Source organism: Camellia sinensis, chromosome 5 (assembly GCF_055761805.1).
Source record: "Camellia sinensis isolate YWXY chromosome 5, ASM5576180v1, whole genome shotgun sequence".
In the NCBI taxonomy this organism is placed as follows: Eukaryota; Viridiplantae; Streptophyta; class Magnoliopsida; order Ericales; family Theaceae; genus Camellia; species Camellia sinensis.
Window position 1 is genome coordinate 201,273,768 of NC_138965.1, and position 14,273 is coordinate 201,288,040.

A 14,273-nucleotide genomic window follows, 5' to 3' on the forward strand; every position below is an offset into this window, starting at 1 on the left:
TTCAAGCATATTTTTTAAAGGCTTAAAATCATTTAAAATAAAATTTGTAATAGGTCAAATTCAAATAAATAGTAAAAGGACTAAATTCATTATTCAAAAAATAAAATAAAAAAATTTATATGAGAATAAGTAGGTGAGTTTGGAATTTAGAAAATATTTTAAAATTGAGTTTGGTATAAAATGTAATGTAAGGAAAGCAAAAGAAAAAGGGGAACGCAAAAAGATCAAAAAATCAAGGCAAAAGTTGTATCAATCAAAGCGAAAGTAGTGTCGTCTTGAAACTTTGATCCTATTCAGCAAATTTTATTATTTATTTTTATTTATTAAAATCTATAAAAAGATAAAATATGTTAAAAATAGTTAATAAGACAAAATGTCACACTAAATCTATAATCATTTTATTTTTTCTTTCACAGATATCACATCCAATTACAAAAAAAATCTAACAATCTTTCTAAATATAAAAATTTTAGCCAACTAAAATAGTCAAATACTAAAATAACCTTCTTTTCAAATGAGGCCAAAGATATATGTGGAAAGATTCGTTTGATTAGTGTGAAACCAAGTTGAAAAATAAAGTGAAATGAAACGAAAAAATGTTGGGCTCCTCTCTAGTTCGTGTTCGAATTGGAATGTATTGTTGGGCTCGTAGAATTCACCATGGATCCCGTTTCGATAATGCGAACCGTCAATGTGTAGAATTCGTCGACTACATCGGATAACAATAACTACATGATCAGACCCAATTTCTGTCACTGTAAATATAATTTTCAAATAAATTGTTGATAAAAATATAATCTGATCAAGTAATTATCGATATCCAATCAACGTGATTTTTTACAGGGATAAAAATACTCGACGAGTTCAACACATTAAACGGTTCGAATCATCGAAATAGGACCCATGATGGGCCCAACAATACCGTCAAACTGCTCCCAAAGAAAAAATAACAGCATGGGCTTGGGCTTGGGTTTGGACCTAACTTTTTGAACCGTGGCCCAATCCCAACTCGAATTTTGGCGGAATCCTGTGTGGCTTAACAGTAGGCCCAGTCGGGCTAAATTTGCACCCGTCTTCAATCCAGAACCTGTTCAAATGAAATGTTTAGGATTGGGTTAGTAGTTACTGTTTTTTTATTTTTTGTTGGAATTTTGATTTGGATTTGTTAAAATACACTATTAATTTGATTGAATTTTTTAGACTTTATTTTTTAGAAAAAATTTAAAAAATTAGTTTGATAAAAAAGATTAATTAACACTCATTATTTTTATATAATTTTCTCTTTTTGAGAAACCAATAATTTTAAAATTCTAAAATATCATTTTTGTATATATTTTTTTTATCAAACTAATTTTTAATTTTAAAAACTCAACCAAATACAAATTTGCAACTAGAAAGCTTTATTTTGCAACAAATATTTTGAGGGCTCTTACTGTGTGAGTACAGTTTTTGAAAAAAAAAAATGAAAAAAAAAAAAAAAAGTAGTTTTTCAGTAAGGAGGAGGTTATGGAGGGGGCTATTTGGGTCCGTAAGGTCCATTACGAGCCTGTTTTGATGATTTGAATCGTTCATTTTGTCGAGTACTATGTATATTTCATCCACAAAAATAATTAGGTTGATCCAACAATTGCAACTTGCTCAATTTATTATTTTTGTCATCAAAAAAATATGTAGTTTATTTTTTTAAAATATAATTATCCTTCATTTTTTTAGTGAAGAATTTGGTAAATTGAACAAGTTATCGTTATCGAATCGACTTAAAATTTTTTTTTTTTTTTTTTTTTTTGAGTGAAATACACAAAGTGCCCAACAAAATAAATGGTTTAAATCATTAAAATGAGACATGTAATCGGTCCCATGAGCCCAAACAATCTCCTTAAATCTAGATTTTGGACCAAAAAAAATACTCTTCCATAAAATTATATAAAAAGAGGATTTTCTCCGCTGCACAAAAAAAAATTGGACCAATCATAGGTTTAACTTTAATGATTTGAATTATTTATTTTTTAAATCACAACATATAAATCATCAATAAAAAAATTAAGAAAAGCCTATAATTGTAAAGGGTAGTCTATGATTTTAACTAATGCTCATCGGGTGGTCCTCAATAAAATCCTTTATTCGTTTACTCCGGATTACTAATGGCAACGGGGCGGGGCAGGGCGGGGCGGGGCCGGGGATCGCACTCCCCGTCCCCGATCCCCGATGGTGGAAATACCCCCGTCCCCGGCCCCGATCCCCGACGGGGAACCTGTCACTGCCCCCGCCCCGCCCCCCAACGGGGATCGGGTTTCCCCAACCCCGAAAAGTCCCCGGCCAAAAAAAAAAATACAGCTTCAGATCAAATATTGAATAAAAAATTTAACAGATTCAAAAAAAAAATTTAACAGCTTCAGATCAAAAAAAAATTCAACAACATCATATCAAATATTGAATAAAAAATTTAACAGATTCAAAAAAAAAATTTAACAGCTTCAGATCAAAAAAAAATTCAACAACATCAGATCAAATATTGAATAACAAATTTAACAGCTTCAGATCAAAAAAAAATTCGACTTCAGATCAAATATTCGATAGATTCAACAGTAGAAATGGCGAAACCCTAGCATACACCAGATTCGTCTCTCACTCCTCAACTCGGATCTTGGCTAGAACTTCCAGATCTGAAAAACAAAATCAAAAAACAGATAGAGAGAGAGAGAGTAACTAGAGAGGAGATACCCTGAGAGAGAGGAGGAGATACCGTGAAAGAGAGAGAGAGGACATACTGTAAGAGAGAGAGAGGAGCTACCGCCAGTGAGAGAGGAGAGGAGCCGCCACCGCGACGCCTTGAGAGAGGAGTGACGCCGGTGAGAAAGAGAGGAGGAGACGCCGACGCCGTGAGCACCGCAGCATAGAGAGAGAGAGAGGGAGAGAGTCAGAGAGACGCCGTCCCGTGAGCACTGCAACATATAGAGAGAGAGAAAGAGAGAGAGAGAGTCTGAGAGAAGAGAGGTGAGTGTGAGTGGAGAAGAGAGGTGAGTAGTGTATAATCTCAAAAAGTAACCTAAATATATTTATATATATATAACCTAAACATATATATAGATTCGGGGATTATACGAGGTTAATTCGGGACCGGGGCCGGGGCGGGTCTGGGGCTGGGAAACCTATCCCCGTCCCCGGCCCGAAAATCATCGGGGAATTAATTTTTGATACCATCCCCGGCCCTATGGGGATAATTTTCGGAGAAAACCCGCTCTATTCGGGGTCGGAAGTCAGCTCCCCATCGGGCCGGGTTTAAATTGCCATCCCTACTCCGGATTGGGCAACATAATTTTTACTCTAAGGAAAAGCAAAAGAAAAAGCAAAAAGAAAAGAGGAAAGGAAAAGTGTAAGCTTCACCTTTTTTGAATATGCAAAGTCTGCGAGTGAGTTGAGCTAAGTCGAACTTTATTATGTTTGTCTTATTTATTAAGATTTTAATAAATTTGAGTTCGAATTTAATAAAAATTTAACGAATCGAGCTCAAGCTGAGTTGATTTAGACTTGACTAGAGCTCGAGCCTATTCACGAGTCTTAATGAGCAAAAAAATCTATAAATTCATACTTGAGTATGAGACTAAAGTTACAATTAAAATTTTGATTATACAATTATATATATAATATATATAAATATTCTAAAAAAAATTTAATATTTTATCAAAATAATAATATTTATTACCACTGTTATATAAATGTACTATCTTTTTTTTTATTAGCAAAAAAGAATCTTTATTAATGATAAAACCATACAACAAATGAAATTATATCAAATAAAGGAGTGAAGAAGCAAAAAGTGTCATAGCAAATTAACTCAATCCCAACTAGGTTGACACTATATAAATGTATTATCTATAGTTAACTATTATTTACATTAATATTTTTTAAATATATAAATAACATATTTATCTTATTTTTTATACATATTTTTTCATTATTCAATATATAAATAATAAATATTAAATGAGTCAGCGAACGAGCTGAGCCTTAGAATGTTTGGGCTTATTTATTAAAAATTTAACAAGCTCGAACTTGAACGCAAAAAAAATAAAAATAAAAATAAAAATAAAATAAAAAAATAATTAACGAACCGAATTTGAGAAAACTTTTACCTTCATATGTTTATCTTTTGGATGCAGATTTCACAAGTTATGGATGCTAGCCGAGAATATTTATACAAGTGAGGTTGAGAATTTGGGAACTGATTTTATTTTTGATAATTTTTCTCTCCGGAATATGCATATCACTATGGCTTTTCAGAACTTATGGTTGGAATAATTTTCTTTTAAATTGTTTTTGCTTTAACTTTGTTAGTGTGGTAGAATATTTAATAATTTTGGCAAGGGATTTTTTTGTGCAATATAAATAAATTTATATTTCAATAATAAATAATTGATTGTGGTTTTTTTTTTTTTTTGATGTGATGATCTTATGGTGGTAATATTTGTTTATTATTATGAAAATATTACAGGATGAATGGATGTTAAATTAATATATGATGTGGCAATTAATATTTAATTGTTTATAAAATTGATTCAATTTTTATAGATACGCATGCATAATTGTAGCTTTTAAAAGTGTCAATGAAAAAAATATATAAGTGGCATTTTGTAGTAGTGATAGTAGCTTTGCAAAGTGTCACTAAAATAAGTTCCAATGGCACTTATATCTATTTAATGGCATAAATGAATTGGATTTAGTGGCATTTATGAAGGCGTTATAAATATCAATTGTGGCATAATAAGCGTCATTAAAAATCCATATCGTGGCATTTTTTAGATTGCAAGTCTTCTTTAATGGCACTTGATAGCGTCACGAATAGTGCCTACCATGACATGAAAGTGTCACTGAAAAGTTTTAGTCTTGATGGTGTAATGACACTTATAAGTGTCACTAACTCTTTTTTTAATGGCGCTTGATAATGCCACAAATAATATCTATCATGACATTAAAATGTCATTGAATGTTTTCAGCCATGATGGTGCAGTGGCACTTGCAAGTATCTATCGTGGCACTCGTATCTACCGTGGCACCGATAGAAGTGGCACTTGTTCAAAATGCCACAAGACCGAAAAATGTCATTAGAAGAATAGTTTTGTGGCACTTTCAAATGTCACTAAACTAAGAAAATGTTGTAGTGTAAGCTTGAGCCTATTCACGAATGGCTCTATTCACTTACAACTTTATGCATATCATATGCATTTGCGTAAGTTCTCACAAATATACATAAATTACCTAATAAGATCATGAAAGTTCTCACAAATATATATAATGATTTCTCAATTTTTTTTAAATTAACTTATGTTTTGTTTATAAAAATTTATAAAATTTTTTAAGATAATTTATATATATTTGTGAATTCTTCATATGCAAAAATTGTCCATCTTTTATAGCGTCCCCAAAACATTTCAAGTCGTGCTGTGGTTGCTTTCCTAGAGAAAGAGAGAGATAGATGCGGCCAGCAATTTCAATTGTGAGCCGTGTGCTACACAAGTTTAGAGAAAAACAAAAAGTGATAGGAGTAGAGAGTGTGATGAACTATGCACACTACAGGAAATGTAGGTTTTAACGGCGTTTATTTAATGACGTTTTTCTGAACGTCACTGTTTTATAATATTTAACGGCGTTTTGCAAACGTCGCCTTTTTTTAAATGAAAATGGCACCGTTTTAATGATAGGAGGCGTTCAAAAGCGCCTTCAAATCTCTAAACACTATCTCCCTAAATGGGCCGGCCGCTGACACACTCTTCTACACCCTCTTCCTAAGCTCTCAGTCACTCAACCCTCTCCTGATCTGTGGACGGCTCGCTCGCTCTCTCTCTCTCTCAAATACTTCCAATAGCAGTGATTCATCTCAGAATATCAATCGATCGATATCTCAACGGATCGCTCTCTCTCAAGCTCTCTCTCAACGGATCGATCAATCAAATCTCGGTGATTCATCTCAGAATGACATCTCGGCGATTTCGATTTTGATTTCAAAGCGCTCTCTCTCTCGATTTCGAAGGTCTCTCTCTCGATTTCGAAGGTCTCTCTCTCGATTGCGAAGGTCTATCTGTTATGCGGAGATCAAGGCATTGAGAGAAGGCAGAAAGGTTCGGATCTACCCCTTCTCTCTCTCTATATGACTATCGTAAATCTGATTCGGTGATTCTGTTTTGTTTGTGTTGGTTCAGTGATTCTATATATATATATATATATATATATATGTATATATATTATAACTCTCTTCTGTTTTGTTGATTTGGTTGTTGCCAAGTTTTGATTCTTTAGTGCCGAGCGTGCTGTTAGGTTTTTTATGGGGCGAATTTCGATGCATCTTCTAGAGATTTTGTGTTGTCCAAATGGAATTTACACTGCACAAGGGCTATACCTGATATTGCAGTGTGAATGGCTCATGTACAGAGGACTAGTTTTGATGAAAGGGATGTCGAGCAGGTGATGTAACTTCTCTATCTTTTTCCTTTTCTTTTCTTTCATAATTTTATTGCCAATTAGAATTTTTTTGCTTTTGTTTCCTATCTGAGGTTGCTTCCATAGCTATATGATGGGGACAGCTTTAACTATTAAATATTGTAGAAGCCATTTGAAAGTCTGCTTTAAGTGCTTTCAGTTTTCTTTTCTCTGAGAGAACTAAGATGGCTGTTGGTATCTGCAATTGATGGAAATGAGTCTTGCTGGAGTTCTTAAACATAAACAAAGAAGAAAAAAGAATAGAAGAACAAAAAAATAAAAACCAACAAGAAGTCATATGAAATATTTTTCACTTTAAGGTGCAAGTCTCCATTCCAGTTTTACATTTTGACTGCCTAGGAACAATTAAAATGCTTATGTGCCATTTTGAATTGTGAACAAGTAGTATCCTAGTTTTGAATATTAGTTACATGGTTAATTCCTTTGGCTTCCTCTTTGAGTCGAATGGTCCCTCTTCTTACATTGTAATCTATAGGCATCACTGAGAATATGATAGGAAGGCTGGCCTTTTGATCAAGTTTGCAAGTGTTCTTGCTTTGGAGTTAAGCGATTCCTCATTTTGATCGAGTATTTATTGTGTAGAGTAATCCAGCAGTGCATCAAGTGATTTTGTTGCTTGTGGTCCAGTGGTTCCTATGCTTCTATCTTTGCTTTGGCCTTAGACATGGGATGGATGCCCATGATTAAACACCATTTTTGGTGTAGGAAGCCCATGATTGGGAATTTCTTGTGATATCATGAAGTTTTTATTTATCTTCACATATGCTAATTTTCTTAGTATTCTCCCTGTTTCCTCTTAGGGTACTTCAGTATGCTATATGCTTTTGCTAAATTATCCGTGAGTGATCTGATAATTTTTTCTGTATCTTATTTTTAAATGTAGTCTATTGCAGCCTTAAAGATGGGGGCATATCTGCTAAAGTATGGACGCAGAGGGAAGCCGAAGTTCTGTCCATTCCGACTTTCTACTGTAAGTTATTTGCATTGATATAAGTATGGATCAGGTCTACATTTCTTTCTGCATGTTTTCCAGTTACGCTGATTGCATGGTATATTATGTTTTTCAAATGTGTATCTGGTTTGTGCTGTGATAAAAATAAATATGTTTTTAAAAGTGGATAAAAGGCCTACAGGTGGGCTCTGCTTTGGGAGAAGTTATTCAGTGCTTCCAGGACATCACCTGGCGAAGGCCATGTGGTGGTCCATGCCTCTTACAGACAGACATCCCAAGCAACCTGACAGTTTCTCCCAATAAATATGCAAGTCACATAAATATGTAAAATATCAATGACAGTAAATGCTTTAAATTATCTGATAAAAGAAATCCATCTAGTGTTCACAAAATATGAATCAGAAGTCATTTTGTGATTTTGAAAAGTTTTTCCCTTTGTAGTTTTGAAAAATCGGGGTATTACATGAAATAAAAGCATATTCATATTAATTAAAACATTGGTAATGAAAGCTTACTTTTGGAAATTGAGCCAAGCTATGGTTCCCTACATGTGTAAATATAACAAATTCTTTTTTATTTATTTATTTTGAGGCCAATTTTGAAGATATGCACTTTTGCTGTTATAATTGTGGGTAATTTTGTCTTCCTATAGAAAGTTCAACATGAATTGTTGTCTGTTTATGCAACCCAATTGCTCGAGAAGGAGCACTCTGGATGTCATGCATTGCTTAGGGATGACAAGGTAGTCATTTGGACCATTTTTTTTTATCAGACTTGGACAGTGTTATTATTCAAGCCTTCTTGCTGTTATTTCAGTTGCAATTAACTAAAGTTTATTAACATTTTTTTCCTGTTCTCTTGTAGGTAGAGGATTTATCAAGGATGTATAGGCTCTTTTCCAAAATACCTCGAGGTTTAGATCCGGTTTCTAGTATATTTAAACAGGTTTTGGTCTTTAACTTGCAGTACATTGTTCTGTAAAGAATGTAGCATTGTGCCTCTGGTATTATTTGTTTCTTCCCCTTGTTTATTTTGAGGTTTCGCTGGGTTTTTCTTTATGCAACATGTTACTGCTGAAGGTACAACATTGGTTAAACAAGCGGAAGATGCAGCCAGCAATAAGAAGGTGATGTAATCTTGATTGTGTTATTTCAGATCCCATAGTCTTTGTGCAATTTGTCTTCTGAGGAGGTGCATTTCACAAGGCTCATGATTGATCTGCCATTACATTCGACTTGGTTAAACAAGTTAACATGAATCAGTCATATAAAATTATAAATCTATCTTATTGTGCATGTGCTAACTAGATGAAATCATTATGCATGTATTAGTCATACTGATGCATTTGTATTCATTTTTTTGGTGCTGGGTTATTGATACATGTGTATTTATGGAACATTGTTACTCTAATGAATTTGTGATTTAATATTGCACCAACGTGCTTACTTGCTTTTAAGTTCAGGATAACAAAATTCAATGTGGGGGTAAAAGTATTTGCTCTAATTAAATGCACCAGATGCTGGGCATTTAAATCGTAGTGTGGGACTTTTGGGTGGTCTGCTTCTTTGACTAACAGAAAAACATGAAACTGATGGGGCGAAGCACACTCTTATAAACTCCGATCTAAAGTTTGATTTTGATTTCTCAAAGAGGGTCTTCGAGAGTGACTATTGTGGACCCTCAAGGTCTGAAATTGGTGTAATAAAGGGTTTGGTTTTGGAGTTATGCAGTGAGGTTTAATTGGTTAGAAGGGGCAAGGAAAGGGTTTTTTAAATTTATTCAAAGTAAAACCTGCCTTTCTTTGTTTCATCTAGCCCTCGTCTTTTATCATTATGCTATGTATATCATCCTTAATATTCTCTTGCACTTGTCAGAGATATGGCGAAGTAACCAAGCAAAGACTTGATCATGCTGTTCTGGTCTTCTTTCAACATTTTAGGAAGTAACTAATTTAAAGTTTGACCTTCCATTTGGAAAGTGGGAGAAGAACCAAGCATCACAAGCTCCATAGTTGGTAAGTTTAAGAATACCCCTGTTAATCGTTACTTCTCACATTTCTTGCAGCAGATGACCTGCAACATTGCACACTCTGCCGTCCTCAGACAGGGACACAATGATTCAATCACTTGGCTATCAACATTGCACACCAGTAGAATTTTTGTTTGATTTCACTCTAATGTTTTGTTTTATGTCTTTTATTTGCAGTTGCGATTGCGATTTCGAAGTTCTCTCTCTCTACCGATTTCGAAGCTCCACCGCCGCCACCATCGTCTACTAAGGTGAGCACACCACTGTCTACAATCTCAGAATCATCATTATTGTAGACTTGTAGTGACATTCATTAATAATGAAACTTGTAAATCTAAATATAGTTTATTTTATTTTTTTGGAGTGAATTCCAGTGTTTGTTGATTATAATGTTTTTATTTTTATAGTTGAATTTCGGTGAACTGAAATTCGTGTTAATTGCGTATAGGTATTACTTGTTTTAATTTCTTTGACATTTGGAATTGAACTTAACTAAAGTGCACTGCTGTATATATCTGTTGAATCATGGATTTCGAATTAAATCTTTTGATTTGATTTAAATATCTTGAATATTCTGAGATTTTGGTTTTTTTTTTTTTTTTTTTTTGAACTTTCTCAAGTCAGCTGATGTTGATTTTGTCTGGTAATAGTGGCTAGAAGGTATGCAACTGTTATATACGGGATGATATAGTATATCACAGCAAGTGGGGGGGTGTTATTCAACAGAATTGCTGGTTTGTTAGATTTTTTTTGGTTGTCTTGTTGTGTAGATCATACTGCAATTGTGCCATGTTAAGCTTCTTTCTTAGTCTATTGACATATTTGTGGAAGAAAAAGGGTAAACCACAAAAAAATAAAAATGGACAGCTTTAGGTTCAACCCTCACACACTTGTTACCTTCTCCCATTCATTCATATTTGTCTGTTGAGATCCTAGGCTTTCATCATCTGATTTCAGTTATTGCTAATTGATAATGGACAGCTTTAGTGTATTGTCTCTTGTAGGTTTGGAAAAGATTCACCCAGTTTGAGCAAACTTTGGAAAAGATTCACCTAGCTTTAGTGTATTTTCTTTATTTTTTTTGTTAGTTTTTGGATTATTATCGTATTATCTAGATCTATAAATTTTTCAGGTCTGAGCTTTACAATTGTTCTTCTGACACAGGTTGAGCAAAAAAGGAAAGAAGCGCTTTCCAGAACAAGCGAAGAGAGTCAATCAGCTTTAGAGAGTTCACTACAAGATGTTGTATCACGTTATAGTTTCATGGATCTTTGGCCTTGCTCTTCTAAGGATATGGATCATTTGGCACGGCAAGAGGTACTTATTAAGTTACCATTTTTCTTAGTTCAATCCATAAAATTAGCATTGTCAACGTTAATATTAGTCGTCTTTAAGTAATAATAAACTGGTTACCATTGTCAGGCTTTTCCTTCATCCTCTTCCTTCTTCCAAGTTACCATTGTCAACGTTAATATTAGTCGTCCTTAAGTAATAATAAACTGGTTACATTGTAGAACTCCTTTTGGCTGCTCTGTTTCTTTAGGTTGCGTACGTGATTACCATTTCAAGTTCTAAGGGCAAAAGCCTTCTTATTTGAAGGAATCCAATATGTAATTCTTCTGAATAGGAATTTTTGGCCTGGTTGTTACTTTTGTGTCTGGTTATGCCATTATGAGTTAATACTTTCTGAATTCCAAGATTACCTCCTAATAGGAAAAAAACTAATGCCTCATTCTTAATGGAAACGGAAAATTGACAATATTGTTTGTGAACTGTAATATTCTGTAGCTTAGCTAATGTTACGAACACTTGGTGTATGGACTTTAAATTAATACACTTAAATAGTCTAAATTCACATGTACAGATCTTAAGGGGATAAGCAAAACTTTGTGACTGATTATTTCTACAGTTTTTTAACCATCTATCTTTCTTGTTTTTATTTTTATTTTTTTTCAAATTTCTTACGAACTGAAGTCAACTATATGTGAGGGATGCTGATGAATCCGATGGATTCATTTCTTTGGGAACTTATGCTTCATGCTCTCAAACTTAACAATTGACCAATGCACTGTGCATCTTCCTAAATGACCCTTTCTGAATTTTGGACTGATGGCTGTTCTTAGCTCTTGCTCTTCGTTGAAAAAAAAAAGCGAGAAGATATTAGGATTTTTAGTTCCAAGTAGTCGTTTATCATTTCATTGCTGGCAGGAAGCTGATTGAATGGATGATTTGTACACCTTCTGTTTATGCAATAGGATGACTTTGAAGTATCTGCAATTATTGGGAAGGATCCAATTACCTGCTGCCTTGGCATTATTTTCTTTGGGAACTTCTGCTTCATCCATTAATGTGTATTTGAGGGAATCAACTTGAGCTAGAAACATGTGAATCACACACACACACACATATATATATAGCATAAAAGAGTAATTGCTAATTTGACTCTGAAACAGTCAAATGTTTCCCGACAGCTACAAAAGAGATATAATAGTTATGCATATGAAGGGATTGGCTGCCTTTTTTCATTCAATACCGGATGGATAGATAACATGAATCCCTATCATTGGGAGGAGAATGGAGTAGATTCTTTCAACCCTTTTTGGAAATAGTGCTTCTGCCTATCTCTTAATCCTAGAAAAATGGGTACCACTCTGTTTCTTTCAGCTGGATAATGAATTGAACTCGAGCTCTTCTTCTATATGATTCAGATGCAATGGTTCAGGACTGGCGAAAGTTAATCCAGATGAATACTGCTTATTTTATTTATCAGAGAGAAATGCAATTTGGACTGCATTGTTGTTTTATGGTTTCCTCCTTCAAGAAGTCCCTTGTAAAATTGCATTCAGAATTTTAATTTTATTTATTTATTTATTTATTTTGGTAATCCAGTTTGCTGTATTGGAACTGGAAATGCACTGTTGTTTTCTCTAGACTCTTTTGATGAAGTTAATGATAAAAATTTGCCAATCTAGCCATAATATGTTGATTTGGTTTATGTTAGTGTAGCAAAATTTACGTTAGGTGCTTCATGCAAATGTTGCATCATCACTCTCTCCTGGTGGAGAAAATCTTGCTAGGTCCCTATTTTCACCTTATATGAATAAACAATGCATTTAAAAATATGCATAAACAATGTGATTAAAGAATATGGAAGCCTTATTTCTTATTATTTTTTTAAATACCTACTTTGAGTCTAGCTGGTTGAAAAGTCATAGTTATCCAAGTGGCAAAGGGATTAAACTCTGGAATAAATTGTAAATTGAGATATTTTAAGTTTGACTATTGATAGTAGTTGTTGAGCTTAACTGATATTTGTGATTTACTGTGATTTACAGTGATTGTAGGTATTCGGAGTTTACTATGCAGAGTTGGATCCAATTTGGCGCTGTCTTATAGAGGTTTCTTGGATTGAAATTACATATTTGTAATTACATATTTGTAAATCGATTATAAGCTCAGCAAAATAGTCTATCTGGGGGTTCAAGCTAGAGAATTGTTTGACTGGAAAACTATGCTTTAGAGGTTTTAATGTTGCTCCTCATGAATTACACATTCTTTATACTCAAACCTTTTTGCTGTTTGTTTAATTTTCTGAATTGCGCTAGTGGGTAATTTTTTTGGTTTTGAAATGTGCCTGGTCGGTTTTGCAGGTGATGACCAATGGGAGGTTTAAAAGTGTAAGGCATAGAGTTATAGCAAACAGTTTGAAATCAAGGGTTTCAATGATATATTTTGGAGGACCACCATTGAGTGAAAAGATAGCCCCATTGCCTTCACTCATGGAAGGAGAAGACAGCTTGTACAAAGAGTTTACGTGGTTTGAATACAAAAAATCTGCATACAAGTCTTGACTTGCTGATAATAGGTTGGGCCTATTTGAGAAAATTGCAGCCTCATAATCTTTCCCGCTTTGTCCCCACCTTATTAAGGAAATGGTTTTTTCAAGTCTCAAAAAATTAGGGTTTTAGAATAGTTTGATCAAATCTGAAAGTTTTGTACTCTCTCTCTCTCTCTCTCTCTCTGTTTCTCTTATTTACCTTTTTTTTGTTTTTTGTTTTTTGTTTTTTCCCTCTTTGTTTTCATACTTCATGTAACTACTCTTCTTGTTATTAACAGAAGTTCGTTGATCATGTAACCATTATGAAATGTAGAAGCCTTTTCATGATATGATTGAGAATCAATCAAATGATCATATTCAGTAATCTCACAAAAGTAGTAGTTAAAACAAAAAAAACAAACTATTGCGGCGTTTTACAAAACGCCATTGTAGTTATTTTTTTGAACATAACAAAAAGCAATTACGGCGTTTTTGAAGTGTCGCTGAATGCTGTGTGACGTCATTTTACCGTTGGGGCTGTCACATTTAGCGGCGTTTAATTTTACGACGTTTTTAAAGCGTCTTAAACTTATAGCGACGGCCGCGTCCTCGACGTTTGGTGGTAAGCGTCACTGAAGGAATTAGCGGCGTTTTTCAGACATATAGCGGCGTTTTTAAAACGCCACTAAAAATAATTTTTCTAGCAGTGGCAATACACAAGTCCAAGGAATTGCCGGCAGCAGTAGGAAACATAGGTGGGAATTTGATGGATAACGCAGCGGACAAGTGGAAGGAATTGTCACCGGAGCTAAGAAAATTGGGTGGAAAAGTGGTGGAGAAGTCCAAGGAATTACCCACGGCGGTAGAAAACATTGGTGGGAATTTGATGGATAACTCAGCGGACAAGTGGAAGGAATTGTCGCCAGAGCTTGGAAAAGTGGTGGAGAAGTCCAAGGAATTGCCGGGGATGATAGGAAACAT

At 34.2% G+C, this 14,273-nt stretch overlaps 2 long non-coding RNA genes across 3 annotated transcripts; both read left to right on the forward strand.

Annotated features, from left to right (window-relative positions):
* Positions 1–5,761: 5,761 nt before the first annotated feature.
* On the forward strand, positions 5,762–7,739 carry LOC145790333 (uncharacterized). The gene is made up of 3 exons (XR_014329016.1): positions 5,762–6,116; positions 6,313–6,459; positions 7,379–7,739. It is a non-coding gene; the product is annotated as an uncharacterized LOC145790333 (long non-coding RNA).
* Positions 7,740–9,161: 1,422 nt separating this feature from the next.
* Positions 9,162–13,541, forward strand: LOC114314065 (uncharacterized). Of its 2 annotated transcripts, XR_014329018.1 has the most exons (4): positions 9,162–9,461; positions 9,653–9,726; positions 10,480–10,792; positions 12,811–13,541. It is a non-coding gene; the product is annotated as an uncharacterized LOC114314065 (long non-coding RNA). The 2 variants fall into 2 exon arrangements; XR_014329017.1 differs by having other exon boundaries at positions 10,480–13,541.
* The last annotated feature ends 732 nt before the right edge of the window (positions 13,542–14,273 follow it).